At 36.4% G+C, this 24,285-nt stretch overlaps 2 long non-coding RNA genes and 1 pseudogene across 2 annotated transcripts; 2 read left to right on the top strand and 1 right to left on the bottom strand.

The window, feature by feature from the left end:
* Positions 1 to 23,753, bottom strand: LOC114306558 (serine/threonine-protein kinase PBL34-like; annotated as a pseudogene).
* On the top strand, positions 1,356 to 3,256 carry LOC145804719 (uncharacterized). The gene is made up of 2 exons (XR_014347056.1): positions 1,356 to 2,247; positions 3,013 to 3,256. It is a non-coding gene; the product is annotated as an uncharacterized LOC145804719 (long non-coding RNA).
* LOC145804718 (uncharacterized) lies at positions 6,956 to 9,403 on the top strand. The gene is made up of 2 exons (XR_014347053.1): positions 6,956 to 7,384; positions 8,309 to 9,403. It is a non-coding gene; the product is annotated as an uncharacterized LOC145804718 (long non-coding RNA).
* Positions 23,754 to 24,285: the final 532 nt, after the last annotated feature.

Here is a 24,285-nt window from a genome sequence, read left to right on the forward strand (position 1 = left end):
TCAATGTTCGGATTGTCTGATAATAGGTTTTGATGAGTGATGAGGATAATTATGGTGATATGGAGAAGCATATTGGCCGTTTGGTTGGGAGGGGCTGCGGGCTGGTTGCCCATTCTTTGGTAACACTCTCATCTGCTGTTTAGTGCCATTTCTAGTATATGGATTAATAATCCCAGCCCGTTCAGCCTGCATAGCCTGGAAGTAGGATGAGGAACAGGCCATATCCTTGAGGTCGGGTAAAGGCTTCAGGTGTTCAATAACTTCACTCATCAGAGGTCTGGCTTTTGGATCACGGGTAAGGCAATGAGAAGCCAACTGAGCTGCTTTATGTGCACCCTTTACAGAAAAGTGACCCTCAAGGCGAGGATCTATTATAGTTGATAGAACTTTCACCTATCTCCAAGGTATGGTCGTGCCCATTCTACTAAGTTATGCTCCCCATTTGGTCGGCTTTTGTCCATGGATCGTCGGCCAGCCAACATTTCAAGTAAAACAACCCCAAAGCTGTAGACATCACTCGTTGATGTCAGATGTCCTGCCATAAAATGGATGATATATATAACTCTCTGTTGTTCTTTTAAACATGCCAAACACAAACATTACATAGAGCATATACATAACATATATATAGCCATAACCCAAGTGCCTACAATTTGAGACAAGCATTCCATATCCAAATTGTAGTGTCACATTTAAGTGTGTCCATATCAAACTATATAACCAAGTATCATCAATCAAGTAGAGGCAGCCATTACCACACATCATTGTTGTTTACCTAATGTGAGAACCCGAATATAAAAATTTAGTAAATAATTAAATAATAATATTACAATCTCAAATATTTTGGTGGTGAATTTTAAGGTGCAAATTAAATATTATTGGAGGATCTTTTAATTAATTTTAAACCTAAAATAAATTTATGGTGAAAGTCTTTAATTTAGAGACAAGGTTTATTATAAAAATAAAAATAAAAAGAGAGAGAGAGGAGGGGGTGACTTGAACTCTAGACCACAAGGTTAATATATAAGACTCCTACCATTTGAGTTGCATGTAACTTATACATATGTTTTGTATATTTATCTATTTATTTGACCTATGTGTGCCCACCACTAGTATAAAATAAAATAAACACAAACCCTACTCTATTATTTGTTCACCACATAGGGCAACAACAGCAGCCACCGGAGAGGGTTAGAGAGAAGGAAAAAAAGAAGAAGACGTTGCAATCAAAGAACTTTTGGGTGTGTTGTGTCGTGTGTGATCATCAAAGGTTAGCTCTCCTTGGTTTTCTTCTCTTCTTTTTGTTCTTCATCCTTATTCTATAATTATTTTGTTCATTGATGGAGATGTTGTAGGTTTATGTATTGTGTATATAGATATCCTATTAAGAAACTTGAGGAGCTAAATTTATGTGTAAAGATTGGGTGTAATTTTCAGTCCAAAAATTCTGTACAAAGTCACAAATTTTAAAAATCAAGAAACCATATCAAACGGATGAATTTTAATCTGAAATTTTTACAGTAGATTAATTACATATTGAATTGTATATCTGATTTTTTTTCATAATTTTTGGGAATCGAAATCCATATAAATTGAGGTATTCAAATCTGTCCAGGAAACCAGTCCGAAATAGTAAATTCGGGAGTGTTGTTCTCTTTGGGTATAAATCCAAAAATTATCAAATTAGTGTCATTAGAACCGGTTATGAGACTAGTTTCGTATGTTTTTGGCCTTGCATTGATTGCTCGTGTATATTAAGAGAACCGTCAATTTCTTTAAAGTGCTGCAGAAAACAACCTGTTTGGATATAATAAATTGTAGAAAATTATTTTGATAAGCAAATCAAGTGAAACCAATTGGGTTTGAAACTTAGGATGTATTAGATCACATCTGGAGGTTATTGGAATTTTTCGAACAACGTGGAGTGGGTTTTGTAATTTTCAAAGTTAGCGAATAGATTGGGAAAACTGGTTTAAAACACTGTTTCATCTCCAAGTCATTTTTAGTTAAGTTTCGATCGGAATCTATGTCTTGGGTGATTTTAGACCTTGAAGAATATGAACTTAGGTAATATTTAGGAGTAACGGTGAGTTGGGTTGAGCCGTGTTAGTGCGCTTTAGTTTGGGGTTACTTAGTTCGTATTCTTTAGTATTTTTAAATTTGTAGTGACGTGTAGTTTTTATACTTGGTTCAGGGCGCTAGTTGGACTTTCATACTCTATTCGAGGATTATATTATTGCGTTTCAGGTGAGTAGTTTTATGCTACATATTTTTATAAATGTTCCCCTACCCTGAACTGTTGGAAAAATTAAATTGTTGTTTCATGATTAAACTGTTTTGATAAATTATTATATTATCAATTGAATCAAATTATTTCTGAAACATGTGTGAACTTGGCATACTGTAAACTATTTGTTTTGGTCTCATGTTTATAATGATGAACTACCATGTTTTGCGAAACTGATGTGTATTGATTATTGGGACCATGTGTGTTTTTAGTCCAGGGAAATTATTCCACTGTGTGTGGTGACTCTGGCCACTAGGGAACAGATCCGGGTTGGGCCGTGATGACTCTAGTGCTCAACGATTGTAAGGAACAGACCTTTAAAAACAACTAGGTGACCTTCAATCGGATCGTCTTTGAGAAAAGGCCCAGGTGCCACCCTGAGGATGACTCTTAGTTCGGTATTGGATCCAACGGGGCTTATAGCCTGAGAAATGTGTGGCAGATTATTTGTTTTTATTGGTACCCAGAAAATTATTGGTGTTCATGTTATAATCTGTTTTAAGTAGAAAATGTTGTTTATCATGTTCTTGCGAGACATGAGTATTTTAAGTGTTGAACTGTGGAACCATCTTTTTGAAACAGATTGTATTTACCAAACTGTATGCCAATCTAGTTTCTGTGATATATAACTTATTTTGGAATTGAACCCTGTTTTCAAAACTGTATTTACTATCCATGTTGCTACTCACTGAGCTATCAGCTGACTTAGTTTTTATCACTTCCAGGTGTTAGAAGGACTTAGAGTGGCCTCATGGCGTAGCGGGGACTCAATTGCATGGACCTCTAGGGCATTCCTTTAGTTTAGAGTGTTATGTCAAGTTTGTGCATATTTATATTTATTCTTATCGAAGTTCATTTAGGATTATTTTTTATATGTGGGTTGTTTATATCCCATAAGTTTGGATGGTTTGTGATTACGGTTGATTTTGCCGCTTATAATTGTGACATGTCTGGATTGAGTTTTGGTTATTTATTATTGGACTATTGTTCAGTTGTTCAATGTGATTGGATTCGTGTTTAGGCTTACGTGTGCCTTGGGCTAAGTCCCTGTGGGCCACAGCCGATCATGCCCGGATTTGGGGTGTGACAATTGTGGTATCAGAGCTATAGTTTATCGAGTTACATATCTTGCATTTCATCATTTAGACGAGGTCCGAGTCCCTATAGTCCTTAGTATTGTATGGTTAAGTTAGTTTTTTAAGCTTATGTTGAATCTTTCTTGATTTCATTTTGAAGGTTAAGAGTTGGTACCTAGATATTTACACAGATTTTCGATTCTTTGTGAGCCTTTGATGTTTGTATTACCGTGTGTAATCCACTAGGAGAAACAGTAGTGTTGAGAGATGTCTGTAGATCTTGTCAGATAAAGATGGATGGTAGGATTTTTCTAGTGGATTTGATATCTTTAGAGATGAAGGATTTTTATGTGATTTCGGGGATGGATTTGTTGACGAAGCATCATGCTTCTATTGATTGTTTTAGAATGGGGGTAGTTTTTGCTATGCTAGGACAACTTGAGTTTTTCTTTCAGGGGGATAGGAAAGGGTCTTCTATCTGTTTTACTTCTTCCCTTTAGGCTAACAGAATGTTGAGAAAAAGGTATCATGGTTACTTAGCTTGTGTGGTGAGTATTGAACTGCCATAATGGAAGTTAGAGGAGTTGCCTGTAGTAGGTGATGTGTTGATGTTTTTCTAAAGGATCTACCTAGACTTCCTCTAGATCGTGACGTAGAATTTTCCATTAACTTGGTCCCTGACACGACACTTATTTCTAAAGTGCCCTATAGAATGGCGCCGTTGGAGTTGAGGGAGTTACAAACTCAGTTATAGGAGTTGTTAGACAAAGGTTTTATTAGGCCTAGTATTTCACCTTGGAGAGCACTTGTGTTGTTTGTGAAGAAGAAGGATGGGTCTATGAGATTGTGTATTGATTATAGAGAACTGAACAAAGTCACAGTGAAGAATAGGTATCCTTTGCCACGCATTGATGATCTGTTGGACCGATTTCAGGGAGCTCAAGTATTCTCTAAAATTGACTTGAGGTCAGGCTATCACCAGTTGAAGGTAAGGGATGAGGATGTTCCTAAGACTGCTTTTAGAACCCGTTACGGGCATTATGAGTTCTTGGTGATGCCTTTTGGTCTCACAAATGCACCAGCCGCATTTATGGATTTAATGAACAGAGTATTTAAGCCCCAAGTGAATAAATTTGTGGTAGTATTTATTGATGACATCCTAATTTATTCGAGGAGTAAGGAGGAGCATGAGCAGCATTTGAGGGTAGTACTGCAGATCCTTAGGGAGAAGAGATTGTATGCAAAATTTAAGAAGTGTGGATTCTGGTTGAGCAGTGTATCCTTTTTGGGTCATGTAGTGAGTAAAGATGGGGTATCTGTGGATAGCACGAAGGTGACAGCAATTGTTGATTGGCCACGACCTACTTCTGTAACGGAGGTACGTAGCTTTCTAGGGCTTGCTGGGTATTATAGACGGTTTGTGGAAGGATTCTCCCGTATTGCTTTGCCACTTACTAATCTCACCAGGAAAGGGGTAAAGTTTGAGTGGAATGATGATTGTGAGCGTAGTTTCCAAGAGTTTAAACAGAGGTTGACATCAGCTCCAATCCTTGCCTTACCTACAGATGGAGGTGGTTTTGTGATTTATAGTGATGCTTCACGACAGGGTTTAGGATGTGTGCTCATGCAACATGGGAAGGCGATTGCTTATGCGTCACGATAGTTGAAAGTACATTACAGAAATTATCCTACGCACGACTTGGAGTTAGCAACAGTGATTTTTGCTCTTAAGATCTGGCGGCATTATTTGTATGGAGAGTCATGTGAGATTTACACTGATCATAAGAGTTTGAAGTATATTTTCACACAGAAGGAACTAAATTTGAGGCAAAGAAGATGGCTTGAGTTACTAAAAGATTATGATGTGAATATTTTATATCATCCGGGGAAGGCAAATGTGGTTGCAGATACCTTGAGTAGGAAGGTCGCAGTTGGAGATATAGCTGGTTTGTCTATTGAGAGTTGTTTGGTGGAAGACATGAGACGTTTGAGGCTTGAGGTTGTTACACCTGGTAATAAGGCTTATTGTAGTCAATTGACAGTTCAGCCGACCTTGAGAGAACGGATTCGTATAGCACCGGAGATTGACCCCCAGTGTGAGCGTATTAAAGGAGAGATGGCAGAGGGTAAGCATATAGACTTTGTGGTTAGTGATGATGGGTTGCTTAGATTCCGTGGCTGAATTTGTGTTCCTGCTGGTGGTGATTTGAGGAAGGAGATTATGGTAGAGGCACATAGTTCTAGTTATAGTTATAGCATTCATCTTGGAAGTACTAAGATGTATCGGGATCTTTATGAACACTTTGGGTGGAATGGTATGAAGGGAGATATTGCAAAATTTGTGGCTCAGTATTTGGTTTGTGAACAGGTTAAAGTAGAACATTAGAAACCTGCGGAGAAACTACAACCCTTAACTATACTAGAGTGGAAGTGGGATCATGTTACCATGAACTTCGTGTGCAGATTACCTCGTACTAGTAGTAATCACGATGCAGTTTGGGTAGATGTTGATAGATTAACCAAGTCAGCACATTTTATTGCAGTACGGATGACCTATTCTCTAGCTTGATTTGCACAGTTGTATGTGAAGGAGATTATTAGATTGCATGGTGCACCAGTGTCAATAGTGTCAGATTGGTACCCTCGTTTTGTGTCTAAGTTTTGGGGTGCGTTACAGTCAGCTATAGGTACTCGGTTAAATTTCACCCTCAGACAGATGGGCAATCAAAGAGAACTATTCAAACCCTTGAGGATATGTTGAGGGCTTGTGCCTTGGAGTGGAGAGGTAATTGGGATGATTATTTGCCGCTCATGGAGTTTGCCTATAATAATAGTTATCATTCTAGTTTGGGAGTAGCTCCTTATGAGGCTTTGTATGGAAGGAAGTGTAGGTCTCCTTTGTGTTGGTATGAGGTTGGTGAAAGGCAAATGTTGGGACCTGATTTGGTAGAGGATGCTACACAGAAAATTATCAGCATTAGAGAGAGATTATTGACTGCTCAGAGTAGAAAAAAAAAAAAAAAGTTATGCTGATCATCGTGGGAGAGACTTAGAGTTTCATGCGGGGGATATGGTATTCTTGAAAGGATCACCATGGAAAGGAGTCATCAGGGTTGGAAATAAATGAAAGTTGAGTTCTAGATACATTGGACCATTTGAGGTATTAGAGAAGGTTAGTGAGGTTGTGTACCGTGTTGTTTTACCCCCTAGGTTGGCAGGAGTGCATAATGTGTTTCACGTGTCTATGCTGAGGAAATATGTGCACAGTCCGTCGCATGTGATAGATTATGAGCCGCTTCAGATTAGAGAGGATTTTTCGTATGAGGAGATACCTGTTCAGATTTTGGATTCGAAAAAGAAAATGTTGCGTACAAAGGTCATTAAATTGGTTAAGGTATTGTGGCGTAATCATTTAGTTGAAGAGGCGACTTGGGAATGCGAGGACGAGATGCGCGAGAAGTACCCACATCTATTCTCACGATTTACTCAGGTTAGTTTCAAGGACGAAATTTTTTTTTAGAAGGGGAGAATGTGAGAACCCGAATATAAAAATTTAGTAAATAATTAAATAATAATATTACAATCTCAAATATTTTGGTGGTGAATTTTAAGGTGCAAATTAAATATTATTGGAGGATCTTTTAATTAATTTTAAACCTAAAATAAATTTATGGTGAAAGTCTTTAATTTAGAGACAAGGTTTATTATAAAAATAAAAATAAAAAGAGAGAGAGAGGAGGGGGTGACTTGAACTCTAGACCACAAGGTTAATATATAAGACTCCTACCATTTGAGTTGCATGTAACTTATACATATGTTTTGTATATTTATCTATTTATTTGACCTATGTGTGCCCACCACTAGTATAAAATAAAATAAACACAAACCCTACTCTATTATTTGTTCACCACATAGGGCAACAACAGCAGCCACGGGAGAGGGTTAGAGAGAAGGAAAAAAAGAAGAAGACGTTGCAATCAAAGAACTTTTGGGTGTGTTGTGTCGTGTGTGATCATCAAAGGTTAGCTCTCCTTGGTTTTCTTCTCTTCTTTTTGTTCTTCATCCTTATTCTATAATTATTTTGTTCATTGATGGAGATGTTGTAGGTTTATGTATTGTGTATATAGATATCCTATTAAGAAACTTGAGGAGCTAAATTTATGTGTAAAGATTGGGTGTAATTTTCAGTCCAAAAATTCTGTACAAAGTCACAAATTTTAAAAATCAAGAAACCATATCAAACGGATGAATTTTAATCTGAAATTTTTACAGTAGATTAATTACATATTGAATTGTATATCTGATTTTTTTTCATAATTTTTGGGAATCGAAATCCATATAAATTGAGGTATTCAAATCTGTCCAGGAAACCAGTCCGAAATAGTAAATTCGGGAGTGTTGTTCTCTTTGGGTATAAATCCAAAAATTATCAAATTAGTGTCATTAGAACCGGTTATGAGACTAGTTTCGTATGTTTTTGGCCTTGCATTGATTGCTCGTGTATATTAAGAGAACCGTCAATTTCTTTAAAGTGCTGCAGAAAACAACCTGTTTGGATATAATAAATTGTAGAAAATTATTTTGATAAGCAAATCAAGTGAAACCAATTGGGTTTGAAACTTAGGATGTATTAGATCACATCTGGAGGTTGTTGGAATTTTTCGAACAACGTGGAGTGGGTTTTGTAATTTTCAAAGTTAGCGAATAGATTGGGAAAACTGGTTTAAAACACTGTTTCATCTCCAAGTCATTTTTAGTTAAGTTTCGATCGGAATCTATGTCTTGGGTGATTTTAGACCTTGAAGAATATGAACTTAGGTAATATTTAGGAGTAACGGTGAGTTGGGTTGAGCCGTGTTAGTGCGCTTTAGTTTGGGGTTACTTAGTTCGTATTCTTTAGTATTTTTAAATTTGTAGTGACGTGTAGTTTTTATACTTGGTTCAGGGCGCTAGTTGGACTTTCATACTCTATTCGAGGATTATATTATTGCGTTTCAGGTGAGTAGTTTCATGCTACATATTTTTATAAATGTTCCCCTACCCTGAACTGTTGGAAAAATTAAATTGTTGTTTCATGATTAAACTGTTTTGATAAATTATTATATTATCAATTGAATCAAATTATTTCTGAAACATGTGTGAACTTGGCATACTGTAAACTATTTGTTTTGGTCTCATGTTTATAATGATGAACTACCATGTTTTGCGAAACTGATGTGTATTGATTATTGGGACCATGTGTGTTTTTAGTCCAGGGAAATTATTCCACTGTGTGTGGTGACTCTGGCCACTAGGGAACAGATCCGGGTTGGGCCGTGATGACTCTAGTGCTCAACGATTGTAAGGAACAGACCTTTAAAAACAACTAGGTGACCTTCAATCGGATCGTCTTTGAGAAAAGGCCCAGGTGCCACCCTGAGGATGACTCTTAGTTCGGTATTGGATCCAACGGGGCTTATAGCCTGAGAAATGTGTGGCAGATTATTTGTTTTTATTGGTACCCAGAAAATTATTGGTGTTCATGTTATAATCTGTTTTAAGTAGAAAATGTTGTTTATCATGTTCTTGCGAGACATGAGAATTTTAAGTGTTGAACTGTGGAACCATCTTTTTGAAACAGATTGTATTTACCAAACTGTATGCCAATCTAGTTTCTGTGATATATAACTTATTTTGGAATTGAACCCTGTTTTCAAAACTGTATTTACTATCCATGTTGCTACTCACTGAGCTATCAGCTGACTTAGTTTTTATCACTTCCAGGTGTTAGAAGGACTTAGAGTGGCCTCATGGCGTAGCGGGGACTCAATTGCATGGACCTCTAGGGCATTCCTTTAGTTTAGAGTGTTATGTCAAGTTTGTGCATATTTATATTTATTCTTATCGAAGTTCATTTAGGATTATTTTTTTATATGTGGGTTGTTTATATCCCATAAGTTTGGATGGTTTGTGATTACGGTTGATTTTGCCGCTTATAATTGTGACATGTCTGGATTGAGTTTTGGTTATTTATTATTGGACTATTGTTCAGTTGTTCAATGTGATTGGATTCGTATTTAGGCTTACGTGTGCCTTGGGCTAAGTCCCTGTGGGCCACGGCCGATCATGCCCGGATTTGGGGTGTGACACCTAAGGTAAATTAAACATCAGAATCAAAACAAATACAGAAACTATATAGTAACTTATAATTCACGCTTCTTCTAGGTTCGTCCATACTAAATGAAATATGTATAAATTATGACAGGAATAAGATCTTTGCTAGGGGTGACCATTGGTTCAATGGTTAAAACTTGACCTAATAACCTTGAAGCTATGGGTTCAAGTCTTGGAACCATCGCTTTGTATATTATGCCAAAAGTTAGGTGTGTACTCAATTTTTTCCCTTCCAAACACATATTAATGTGTACTAATTGGGCGTTATTTTTTTAATAAGATCTTTGCTGTCCAGTGCATTGATCTGATCATTTTTCTAGTTTTCTGGCTATAATCATGTGAATATATATATATATTGATAAATTATAATCATGTGAATATTCACAGAAGAATTTTCTTTATTGGAAACCAGGCCTAGCTCACCTAAGTTCAAGCAAAGCTCAAACGCCATTCCATCTTTGTCAAGCCAATCCGGAACAACCTAGTATTTTACTTGGCTCAGGCGGGTTCATTTGCAGACCCATATATAATTCATTCTCACACCAAATTTTGTGTTTCTATACATATATTCAAGTATTTTCAGTTCGTCCTCAAACCATCAACCATATCATATGATTCAAAGTAAATATTATTCACCATTTAAAAAGGGGAAACAAATAGGGAATTTCAAGCCCTTATTTGGAAACTAAGTTGACAGAGCAAATTAATGGCACTCAGAGAAATGTGCCTGAAAAGAGTCACATGCAGTATTCTACATTCAAGTAATGCCTTCTTATAAAGGAAACAATAGAATATCATAAATCCAGTCCAAAAATCTCATGAACCAGGATGTAGGAACCAGAAGGGGACAGAGCACAGATACAGATGAGATTTCAAATATATCCAAAATAAATAAATAAATAATGAAGATATAATTTAACCATGCTGACCTGTCATGACATACTATGGGGCAGCATAGCCACATGTTCCCATTACTTGAGTAGACACATGGGTCTTATCTCCTTCTGGGCCATCTTTTGCAAGTCCAAAATCAGAAAGCTTCGCATTGCAGTCCTGAAAAAACAAGTTTGAGAAAACTATAAGACTAAACAATAGGAATACTATGTTGTTCTATGAACCATTGAAGCAACATACCACATCTAAAAGGATGTTAGAGGTTTTAAAATCTCGATATATGACTGGCCTTTCAGCTTCCTCATGAAGAAAGGTAAGACCTTTTGCAGCACCAATTGCAGTTTTCATTCTGATAGACCAAGGAAGAGGCAAAGACCCTGCCACAGAAATTATAGGTGTCATTTGTTTTTAAAATAATTAGCAGAAGTCAGTTGATGGGTGAGGCATATGGACATATTTAAAGAAAGAATTAGTCCAGTTGCATACTTTTGAACAGGTGATTTTCCAAACTTCCCCGAGGCATAAACTCATATACAAGCAGCTTTTGATCATCCTCAATGCAACACCCAATTAATTTAACCAAATTAGGGTGAAGAAGATCACCAAGAACATTTACTTCAGCCTGCCAAACGAAAAGTAAAAAAGAACCATCAATCATAACAAGTAAAACAAAGATACTGTGTTGCAGAAATCTTTCTGAAAAGGAGAAATATTCATACAAGCCACTCCTTATGACCCTGAAGTCCATCATGATTGAGGGTTTTTACTGCAACCGTAAGCCCTGTTCCAGGCCTCACTGGTGTAGTTCCACTCTCATTGATCAAACCTTTGTAAACACAACCAAATCCTCCCTCCCCAAGGAGATTCTCAGGTCTAAAATTCCTCGTAGCAGACTTAAACTCATTGTAAGAGAACTTTCGAAGCTGAGAAGAAATGTTCAGTTCGTCTATGTTGGGAGTGCTTTCTGCATTGCTTGTGGTTGAGGATGATACAGCTGGGGCAACTGTTTGGTCTATGCTTGTCTCATTTGGAGATTTACTCTCCACTATACAAGCAAAAAAAAACTGTTACACCCCAAACCCAGGTATGACCGGCTGTGGCCCATAGGGCCTTAGCCCAAGGCACACGTAAACCTAAATATGAAACCATACACATTGAATAACTATAAAATAGTTCATTAATAAATAACCAAAACTCAATCCAGTGTCATGCCACAAGTATAAACAGCAAAATCAACCGTAATCAATACCATCCAAACTTATGGGATAAAAACAACCCACATATCAAAATAATCTTAAATGAACCTCAACAAATATAAATATAAATATGCACAAACTTGACATAACTATCTAAAACAAAATAAATGAATGTCTTAGAGGTCCATGGAATTGAGTCCCCGCTATGACATGAGTTCACTCTAAGTCCTTCTAACACTTGGAAATGGTAAACAACTAAGTTAGCTGATAGCTCAGTTAGTAGCAACATGGATAGTATATACAGTTTTGAAAAAAGGGATTAATTCCAAAATAAGATATATATCACAGAATCTAGATTGGCATACAATTTGGTAAAGAGAATCTGTTTCAAAAAGAAGGTTTCACAGTTCAACAGTTAAAATACTCATGTCTCTCGAGAACATGATAAATGACATTTTTCACTTAAAACAGATTACAACATGAACACCAATAATTTTCTGGGTACCAAGAAAATAACAAGTAATATGCCACACAATTCTCAAGGCTATAAGTCTCGTTAGATCCAATACCGAACTAAGAGTCATCCTCAAGGTGGCAACCTAGGCTTTTTCTCAAAGACGATCCGATTGAAGGTCACCTAGCTTAACCTAGGTCTTTTCCTTACAATCGTTGAGCACTAGAGTCATCACGGCCCAACCTGGATCTGTTCCCTAGTGGCCAGGGTCACCACACACAGTGAAATAATTTTTCTGGACTAAAATACACAGATCGTCCCAATAATCAATACACATCAGTTTCGCAAAACATGGCAGTTCACCATTGTAAACATGAGACCAAAAAAAATAGTTTACAGTATGCCAAGTTCACATATGTTTCAGAAATAATTTAATTCCATTGATAATATAATAATTTATCAAAACAGTTTAGTCCTGAAACAACAATTTAATTTTCCAACAGTTCAGGGTAGGGGGAACATTTATAAAAATATATAACATGAAACTACTCATCTGGAAACGAAATAATGTAATCCTCGAATATAAAAACTACACATTACTACTGATTTAAAAATACTAAAGAATAGGAACTAAGTAACCTCAACTAAAGCGCACTAACACGGCTCAACCCAACTCACCGTTACTCTTAAATATTACCTAAGTTCATGTTCTTCAAGGTCTAAAATTACCCAAGACATGGGTTCCGGTCGAAACTTAATTAAATGTGACTTGGAGATAAAATAGAATTTTTGATAAATTTTCCCGAACTGTTCACTAACTCTGAAAATTAAAAACCCACTCTACACCATTCAAAAAAATCCAAAACCCTCAAGATATCAACTAATATATCCTAAGTTTCAAACCCAATTGGTTTTACTTGATTTTCTTATCAAAATAATTAATTACAATTAATTATGCCCAAACAAGTTGTTTTCTGCAGTACTTTAAATAAATTAATGGTTCTCTTAGTATACATGAGCAATCAACGCAAGGCAAAAAACGTAAGAACCTAGACTCGTAACCGGTTCTAATGACGCTGATTTGATAATTTTCGGATTTATACCCAAAGAGAACAACACTCCCGAACTTACTGTTTAAACCAGTTTTCTGGACAGATTTGAACGCATCAGTTTATATGGATTTTGACTCCCAAAAATTATGAAAAATTTCAGATATGCAATTCAATATGTAATTGATCTACTGTAAAAATTTCAGTTCAAAATTCATTCGTTTGATATGGTTTCTTGATTTTTAAAGTTTGCAATTCTGTACAGAATTTTTGAACTAAGAATTACACCCATTCTTTACGCACCAGTTTTTCTCCTCAGATTTCTTTACAGTATATATATATATATACAAAATACATAAACTTACAACCCCTCCATCAATGAATTAAATCATGAAATACAACAAGGATAAAGAGCAAAAATAAAAGAAAGAAGAAAGTTAGAAACCTGCCACACACCAAAAGTTCTTCCTTGTTTGCAATCTTTTTTTTTTTTTTTTTCTTCTTTTCTCTCAACCTCTCTCTCCCCGTGGCTGCTGTTGCTACTGTTGTATATTGTATTAGCCAACCTAGGGTTACTTTATGTATCTAAACAAAAAGGCTCTAAATTATTATCTCTTTATATTATTTTATTTTCTAGCCCATTAATTTAAATAAAATATAACTATTATTATAACAAAATATACTTACTAACTTGCCCTCTATTTTTTTTTAAATGATAAATCTTGCCTCTAAATTAAATACTTTCACCATAAATTTATTTTAAGTTTTAAAATTAATTAAAAGACCCTTTAAATATTTAATTTGCACTTTAGGATTCACCATCAAAATATTTGACATTGTAAAATTATTATTAATTAATTATTTACTTTATTTTTATATTCGGGTTCTCACAAAAACACCAAATGTCAAGTTATCTAAGAGCATCTCCAACGGTAGTAGGCATTTTACCTATCTGAATATTACTATAAAGTATATATTTTATTTTGCCTATCAACTGTTTTATGTTTTTACTCCAACCATGCTCTTTATTTTAGCTATTTATCTAAATATTATTAATTTTATAGAATGCCACGTCAACAACAAAGATGGAGGGAAATGATCCTAATGATTGAATACATTTTGCCTAGCGTTGAAGGCTAGCTACATGTAGCTAGTGAATATGAGTTGAGCCAAAATGCCTAATCATATGCCTAGTGCATTGGAATTGAAAAAAAGTGAATCACACTAGGCATTTTAACTAATAAGTATTATATGCCTAGTGCATTGGAGATGCTCTAATACATTAGCAATTGGCTACCCCATGCATGGACGCATTCATAGTTCCCGATTTGACACATCATAACACACTATACATCATCAATCTCAAGAAAAGGTTCTCAAATGTGGCAGAATATGACATAAAAAATTTCCCACATGACTATGCACATCTGTCAGTAAGGATTGCAGCATTTTATAAGTTCATATTCCTTGTACCTCCATATTGAGTAATCAACAACTAACAGAGCTGTATATCATGGAGAAAAACAGTAAGGCAATATAGCTGTGTATCATGGAGAAAACAATAAGGCAAAACAGCTCCAAAACACAATCACAATCAATGGCTTAAAACTTCATAAATTTATGTCTGAACTTTTCATCCTCATTTCTAAGATATACAACAAGCTTTGAATGCATAAAATCTAAGTATATAAAACAATCTTTGTGCATCAAAACCAAGCAAAGATTTACAATTTTTTTCCCGTTAACTCAACTTAATCTTTATGATTTTTTTCCCTTCCCTAACTCAACTTAACCCAATTATTTTAAGGATCTCTTCAAACTTTTGAATCACATTAAATACATATTAAAATCCCAGGAAGTAATGCAAGCCCCTGCTAAGTTAAGTAGCCCAATAATTGCAACCTTGCACATTTGTTTTGTTTAAATTCACTGTGCACATATGCTAATAGCAGAAAAATTTTCGTTAAAAAATAAAAAATAAAAAAATAGTTTTTTATCTTTTGAATATATATATATATATATATATTGCTCTCTCTTCTAAGCATAAACAATATATGTACAATGTAGTCAGTATTGCTTCCATGTTTGGTGGACACATGTAAGGCAATTAGTTTTGCTTCTTATTTATTGTGTCATTAAGTTTTTTATTCTTTTGATAAGCATTAAATCACATTAAGTGTTTGGGTTATTTTTTATGTTCTAACATTATTTTCTTGATTCCGTTCATTATTCTCATAACTCACCACACTTCTATGCATATATGCTAGTCTTTTTTCATGGAAAATTAAAAATATTCTTAAAATGGCTACAGAGACATCCATAACAAAGCAATGAGTACTGCACCAGAACTACAAAGAAAGCAAAAGGAAAGACAGAGTAGACATACAGTACCAAGGTTGAATCATCAAATAACAGTGTCTAGGTCAAAGAATTTCATACAATATATATAAGATTGCAAAATATGTGTTAAAATCCACGAAAATTATATCCAGTTTCAAAAGCATCTTTGATATGGAGGCCCAAGGACTGCTTATTGCATATATTCATCAAACATGATGCTATACTGTTCGCCTTTCTGCCTTTGAATGTTATCCCAATTTAGTTTTTAGTTATCTATTAGGCTACTATATTGCCATGCAGTATCAGAAAATCACGAGAAAAAATATACATTTGCAACAAAAATACTTTACTTAAATAAAGGTGTTTCATCATGGCAAATGTATCTGAGGCACTACCACTAATTACAGAAAACAATCTAGTAATCTATGCATGCATCCAAAATGTGAATCAAAACAAGTGCATTATGCCTTTTTCGTTATGGGATCCATCATAAACTTGCTACCTCCATGATCTTTACTCTATGTATGAATCATCAAGCTTTAATGCCCAAGAGTAAGTGATATAGTTTCTATATCCTTAACAAAACTTCTTAACTACTAGAGAAATCTTCTCTATATATTATGTAACTTCAATCTAAAGAAACACATAAATAAAACATTCCATAAATCACATCCCAAAAGATGCAAGTATACAAACACAATACACCCCAAAATCAAGTTATACACCTTTCATTCAGCCTGAATCTGCTCCAGCAACATTCATAGAGTGTTGTCTTTCTAGTTTTATGAAATTCTCTGGGTTGTGGAACGAAATTTGAGACTTAATTGTTTCTATGTTAGGAAGGGTTAATTATTAGAAGTTAGCTTTGTGTTTCTAGGGTTCTCATAAGGCCAAAAACAGGCCTTGAGAGAAGCAAGGGTGGTTTAGTTGGCTGGATCAATAAGATAAATATTTGACAGCTGTAATCTCCCTCCCTCTCTCACTTAGTATACAGTCTTATAGTTCTTTTCATATTCGCTTCTCTTGCTCCCCTTCTAGAACTATTGTCTCCTTTCTCTCTTTGTTAATCTCTCTCCCAGCCTATCTCCTCCTCAATCTCTTCTTGCCTCTCTCCATTCCTCTCTCTTCTCTCTTATATCTCCAATTCTCATAGAATGCTTCTGTCCTTCGTTCAGCCTATTTGTTCCCCAATCTCTTCTTCACTCTCTCCTCTCGTTCTTTTCTCTTATATTCTCCAATTCTCATAGAAATCTTTTGCTCTTCGTATCTCTTATCTTAATTTCAAAAACCCTAGCTCAATATAAATAATAAAAAAAAATGCAGTATGAGTCGCAAGTGAGACATGCATATCGTTTTGCGAGCACAGGTGTCTTAGAAATACATTTCATGGTGTTAAACACCTACTTTTTCTCTTAGTAGCAGGAAACTTCTATGGGGGTCTCGCTCCCCCACCTCCATCCTGAGAGAGGCTACTTGATACTGATAAGAATTCATGTGAGACTAACTTATCAAAAAAAAAAAAAATTAGAGAGTAACAGGATACAATGCCAGGCCATTATAGAATTACCAATTGTTTCCTTTTAATAATAAGTAATAAAAAGTTAATATTGGATATATAACCAGGTGATCAAATTTCTGTAGGTTCAATGTCCTTCACCAACAAATATGACAAAACTGGATTACTATCAAGTACACAAGACAATGAACAGAATAAAACATGCACGTAACGCGCAATTGATCATAACATGCACTCTTGCCAGACCAAAAGGTTAGCTGAAATCCATCATAGAGATCAAGAATTATGGGCAACAAACATTCGAGAAGATCACATAAAAAAAATCCTCTTAGATCACATAGTGGAATCAAACCTAACGCACACTTAAACATGCACAAATTCAATATGATCATTGCACGACACAACCACCAAATGTCCATTCAAACTTAACAGCATGCGCCAATTCGGGAATATCATATAATGCGCATCTTTCCATCAACGATGGCAACAAATTTATAAATAAATATATCATCTTGCACAGGCAATTTTCAGGGAACAAACAATTTATTCGAGCGTGGGCGGACAGGCAACTTTGAATGCAATTTTGCATTTTGCTTCGGGGGCGCTGCCCCTCGACCCCGCCGTGGCGTTGCCCCGGACCCGCCAAGGGGCGCTACCCTCTGGACCCCCGCGAGTTGACCGAGCAGCTCGATCCTTGACATAATCAGCGAAGTGGCAATCTTGGAAGCATTAACATCACAAACTTCTCTGCAAGGCACAATTTGGGTTGGATTCGCATCTAAGTACTCATAGTCCAACTGAAATAAAAAGTGCAAAAACAGATACAACTTAAAGGAGTTTTGTCAAACGGGGTTGCCAAGAATAAAAACCTAACAATCTCCCCCTTTGGCAATGCCGTGACAAAACACACCTAACAAATAAAATCCTAAACACCCCAACCCATTACAGCCAACAAAAGCAAACTTATTTCTCAAGGTCATGATCTGCAAAACAACTATTAGTGCCACAATCTCCAAATCAACTATTAGTCCCACAAGAGTATATGAAAAAGCAATAAACATATGACAAGATTATCTTGAAGTATGAGATGGAAAACACAAAAAACGTAAGACACATGCACCTGACAACATGCAACACAACTAAGGCCAATCTCCCTTACCAAAACAATTCAAAGAGTTCATGTTAAACCAAACTCCCCCTCACGAAAAACAACCACAAACATTGAAAACAATGAACAGGAAGAAAACGATAAAAATAATATGGTGGAGCAAGCAAGGAATTTCAGATTAGTACCTTAAAACACACAAGACTATCCAAGAAGCACAATTACTTGAAAACACAATGTGCACAGCCTCTAGAAGATTCCTCATAAAAGAAAGTAATGCATTGTGAAAAGAATAGATCCCATGATAAAAGTGTGTGTGTGACTCTTGGAGTTCGACAAACACAAGATTTAAATCCTAGCAGTGATCTGAAAGCTGGACCTCCGGTATGAGAATCTAAGCACAACAAAGGAAAGTCAAACCACTAGGAATCAAGGGGTATTTGGTGAGTAAAGGCGGAGGCTCCCCCTCAATCAATGAATTCTTTTTTTTCACTTTTTTTTTTTTGCACATTTTTTTTTCTGTTGCACATTTTTTCTTTCTTTTGCACACTCATTGGTGGCTGACACGCTCAGGAGTATGGAAACCGAACCAGAGAAGCATGGATATAATAAGGATAGCCTGGTTGGTGACTCTGAGGTAGCCTTTTCCTCGTGGCTGGACTCCAAAGAACAGAGGGAAAAGCCGTGGAGATGTAAAAAGATGGAAGGTGGTTAAGAGACTCAACATCACCCAAGATATGCTAGTATCGGTCAAATTCTCTAGAAAAACAAAAAATACCATGCCAGAAGTCCATAGAGAAAAAAGATCACTAAAGCGGAAGACTCCAATATTTGCTAATCCAAGAGTGTGTACAGAATGAGACATACTAATCAAAGAACACACACTCCAAAATGAGTAATGACCACAGAAAGCACACACTAATTAACATGTAATTGATATTCTCATCAATTCCAATATGCACCAAGGACCACTCAAAAATTTCAAGCTTGCAAAACCATACTAAGAAAATCCTTTTGGTTTTTTTTTTTTTTTTTTTTTTTTTTTTTTTTTTTTTAACCAAAGCAAGACAAAAAACGAACATGCACACATTTTTTTTGTTTAAAAAAAAAACAAAACACACAGAAACCCAAAAACTGAAACAAATAAACAAATTAACACAAGTCAAGTTTTCTCACCCAAACCGCTTTAGTATAAACAAAGTTGTGAGCATTGCGGTTCTTGGGTGGTGTCTTGATGTTGTGGTTCCCTTCCCCTGCAATGGGAACCCGTCTCGACTTGGTTTCCAACTTCCTATTTTTAGGTCTAGGCAAATACACTCTCCCATGCAACTTATAACAATAAGGGCGAATATGACCATGCATACCACAATGATGACAAATAAAAATAGGGTGTACCTTCTTTTCTTTGACCTTACCAACTCTAGGAAGATTGAGAAGTCCATCCTCATGTTGAATTTTTTGTTCTTCCTTCCTTGAGTTCTTGTATCATGAGATGTGGAAGCACTCTGTTTTTGCTCTTTCTTATCACCAAAACTAATGCCACTTTTGTTAGAACAAATTTGTTGAGACCCAATGATATTGTTCAAAGTCTTTGATCCTCTGTTCCAGAGACCAATGGTAGCCATAGCACACTTGAGTTCTTCCCCTTTCTTGATCATTAGTTCTTCCAAAGCAACTTGAGACATCTCAAGAGTTTCAATTTTTTCTTCATATGTTGCATAGATTTGTTGTAGCTCATTCCTCTCTGTCTCACAAGTCAAGAGTTTGGCACAAAGAGCTTGTTGATCATTAGAAATCTTAAGGGCATCATTCCTAGCCTCAGAAATCTCTTTCTTTAATTTGACATTCTCACTTTCACATGCTTTAAGTTTCGTAGTGAGTTTGTCATTCAATTTGGATAAGTTAAGAGACTCCTTATACAACTTTTCATAAGCTTGCTCAAGCTCTTCATCATCACTCTCCATGGATTCATCATTAGTGGCATTCTCAATCGACTTCTTCGGATACTCTGTTCGTCCTTCAGTTTCGGAAGCCGCCATGAAAGCAAGGAATTGTTTATGTCCCTCCTCACCTTGATCTTCATTGTCACTTTCATCTTCATCAGATTCTGATTCATCATCCCAAGTGATAGCGAGGGCTTTCTTCTTCTTCAAACAAGTGGGGCAATCTGAAGCAAAGTGGCCAAATCCTTGGCATTTATAGCATTGGACTCTTTCAGAGTTCCCTTGTATCTTTCCTTTCTCCTTCTTGTCTATAGAATTAATTTTGAGTTTATCTTTACCTTTAGATTTATGAGTATGAGTAGATTCCAAAAGATTAGGATTCTTTTTCAAAAAAGATTTTTTAAATTGTTTTACAAAAGCATTCGTAATCTTGGAATCTATCTCACAGTCCTCATCAGAATCTTCTCCAACTCTATGAGCACTACTATAAGCAATAGTATCTTTTTGTTTCTTTTTGAAATTTATATGTGCCTCATAAGTTTGAAGATTTCCAACCAAATGATCTAGCTTGAGGTTATCAACATCTTAAGCCTCTTCAATAGCCGTAACTTTTGGTTGGAACCGATCGGGCAAGGATCTCAAAATTTTTCCCATAACTTTGGATTCTGGTATTTTTTTTTTACCTAAATTGAAGCTGGAATTTACAATGTCACTCAACTTCGCAAAAAATTCATCAAAGGTCTCACTATCTTTCATTGAAAGGTTTTCAAAACTAGACGTGAGCCTTTGAAGTTTTGAGCGTTTAACAGAAGGAGTGCCCTCATGAATAGTTTGTAAGATATCCCAAGCCTCTTTTGCGACTTCACAATTGCAAATACGACTAAACTCTTCAAGTGTGACAGCGCAAAAGAGAGAATTGATAGCTTTACTATTCCAGCTACTATTTTGGTAATCAATTGTGTCCCACTTATCAATTGGTTTAGGGAAAGTTACTCCATCAACAGTAATCGTCGATTCAGTCCACCCATACATGACAGATTGCCAAACTTTTTCATCAATAGATTTTAAAAACGATCTCATCCGAGCTTTCCAAAACGAATAATTGGATCCGTCAAGTAGGGGTGGTCGAACCATAGAATTTCCCTCACGAATTGAATCCATTATCACAAATCAAACAAGATCTCGTTCTAAAAGATTTTTTTTAAAAAAAATAGAACGACCAGCTCTGATACCAATTGAAAAATCTAGAAATCCCCTAGATGTTGATTTGTGAATACATAAAGGAATTACACAGGTATACTCTCAATTACCTAGTGAATCCACGCCCGAATTGAACCAACCCCTATGTGCCTCTTCCAACCCTGTTTTCACCTCGGAATTGTCTTGACGATGAGCCACTCCAGAATCCACCAAAGCTTCAGGCTCGAATTCTTCAGAATCCACCGAAGAACAACTCACTCTTTTGTATAGAATAAACAAACAATCCTTTGATGTATACTCTTTAAACCATGAGTTGAATACTTAATCAAAACATCAAAGAAAACTAGCAAAATATCCCTAGATATAAACCTTAGAACCTAAGAAGAAGATCTGGAGAAGTAATCCTAAATTCTGACAGAAACCCGTACTTATAGAAATCTGGAACTGCGAGGCTCGCTCGAGCGAAGCTTCTTTTGCTCGAGCGAGGAACCAAAGACGCGTGTTTTCCATAAGTGGCTTCGTCGAGCCACGCATCCTTCGCTTGAGCGAACAAACACCTCTTTCAGGTCTTTGTGCAGACGCAGTCCTTCGCTCGAGCGAGCAAGGGCAGACAGGCAACTTTGAATGTAATTTTGCATTTTGCTTGCTTCGGGGGCGCTGCCCCTCGATCCCACCGTGGTGCTGTCCCGGACCCGCCAAGGGGCGCTACTCCCTGGACCCCCACAAGCTGACCGGGCAGCTCGATTCCCGACATAATCAGCAAAGTGGCAATCTTGGAAGCATTAACATCACAAACTTCTTTGCAAGGCACAATTTAGGTTGGATTCGCATCTAAACACTCATGGTCCCACTGAAATAAAAAGTGCGAAAACAGATACAACTTAAAGGAGTTTTGTCAAACGGGGTTGCCAAGAATAAAACCTAACAGAAGTCATAAACCAGGAAATTTTTTAATAAATCGTTTCATGAGTATACCATCTTGTGTGCTTGTACAACTTATAGAGCTCTCCACTTTGGACATTGAAGGCATACACCTCTCAAAAAATCTGAATTTGATCCAACAACCCATCTGCACAGCATCTTCATCTTCCCTCTCCTTTGATTTTTCCACAACCCAATTCCCCACCTTAACAGCATGTTATCACATAAGCATACAATACATATCAACGTCTCAACCAAGCAAGACAAACCCATTGTGTACTAGCCACTTTCCACGTACCCAAAGTATTCAAACCCGGTATGCTTCATGCCCCCAAAATATAACCATAGATTCAACCGAAATTTAAATAAATAACTACATGAATCAGAGTGTAACGTTCTTTCATTTCATAGAGTTAATAGTACAAAAGAGTTTAATATAAATAAATGCCCTATAGGCTTACACCTTTCCAAGCCTTGGCTTGGTTACAACAAAAATGAGACTAGCTCATACAATTTAAGTCCTAGGCTTTACAAAAAGTGAAACAAAACAAAGAAACAAGTCCCTCCAATTCTATTGCCTTGGTGGAGGCACGCCATCATTACCTGAAAATGTTGTTCCCAAGTAGGGTGAGCCACAACCCAGTAAGAATAATCTAACACAATATATGGAATTTAATAGAGGTATAAGTGCAATATGCATAAACTATGCCTGTGACAAAACATTCACAGTTTATATAGTCATAAGGTACCAAATCCAAATCTTAATCCATTTCCATTCAATTCATTTCAATATATGAGCCAATTGCATTATTTCTCAATAACCCAAATGAGACTACAACTCAATGGTTCGACAATCACATCATTAACACACAAACACTTCAATTTTTCATTTTACGGAAATTTCGTTCGCGAGATCGGCACCCATGTATAAATTTCAGGACTTTTACTCAGGACACTCTGGCCAACTTAATTATAATGGAGTCCATTCCCTTTCTCCTCCCAAACAATCATACATATATAATGTATTTAAACACATAATCATACATGGAGTACATCCCCTTTCTCCTCCCAAACAATCATACATGTACAATGTATTTACACATGATCATATTCAATTTTTTTTTTTTTGATCAGCAAAGACAAATTCCATTAAAAACATGAAATTTACAGGTACAAGGAAATAAAACGCAATGAGAGAGATTCGAAGAGTAAATACTCACTCTCCTACTACTGCTACTCGCGTTCTTACAACCAACCCCTACGCCTCACGATTTTAAATTTTAAAATACAACAAAAAAAATAAAATAAACCATACACTTGAGCCCCCACCTAAAACACAACTACACACTGCTACACTGATACACTCTTGAAACACCCCACGTCTAACTCAAACACTGATACACTCTTAAGCCCCACGCCTGACCCAAACACCCTGCACCATTGACGGACACTCAACCTCCATACTTGCCAGACATTCAGGCTCCATTGCCGTCGAGAACCACTTGTGACCGAACCGCCTTTGCTTCACCTCTGAACATCGACAGCCTTTTCTTGCACCATTCACTCTCCTCTTCCTGCTTCACTCTCCTCTTCTCTGAGACCCAAACAACTCCCTCCATTGCAGACGCCTTGCAACATCGAGAACCACCCGAGACTGAAACTACTTAGCTTCACCTCTGAACATCGACAGCCTCTTCTTGCTTCACTCTCCTCTTCTTTCTTAACCGAACACAAACACCGACCACCATAGGAATGAACAGAATTCACCCCTCAAACTCCCACTCGCACGGAGCGCTCGAATGAAGATCCTAAACAACTCTGGATCCTCCACCCCTCAAACTTCCTCTCGCAGAGAAGTGCCCGAATGAAATTCCTGAACCAACCCACCGTTGGTCAACGCAACCACCCTAAACCGAATCACATGATCATATTCAATGATAACCAACCATGTTTTAGTTTTAATTTACCTAATTCTCACGTAATTTCTACAACAATCATAGTTGTCCTCCACCGATAGCCCAATACAATTATTTTTAAACAGATATAAAATCTCAAGACAGATAATTTACTCAAAATTTCCAAAAATAAGGCGTATCATCTACTTAAACCCTCTATTTATTTCCAAACTCGTTTAATTTCATGCTTAACAAC

Source organism: Camellia sinensis, chromosome 1 (genome assembly GCF_055761805.1).
Source record: "Camellia sinensis isolate YWXY chromosome 1, ASM5576180v1, whole genome shotgun sequence".
Classification (NCBI taxonomy): Eukaryota; Viridiplantae; Streptophyta; class Magnoliopsida; order Ericales; family Theaceae; genus Camellia; species Camellia sinensis.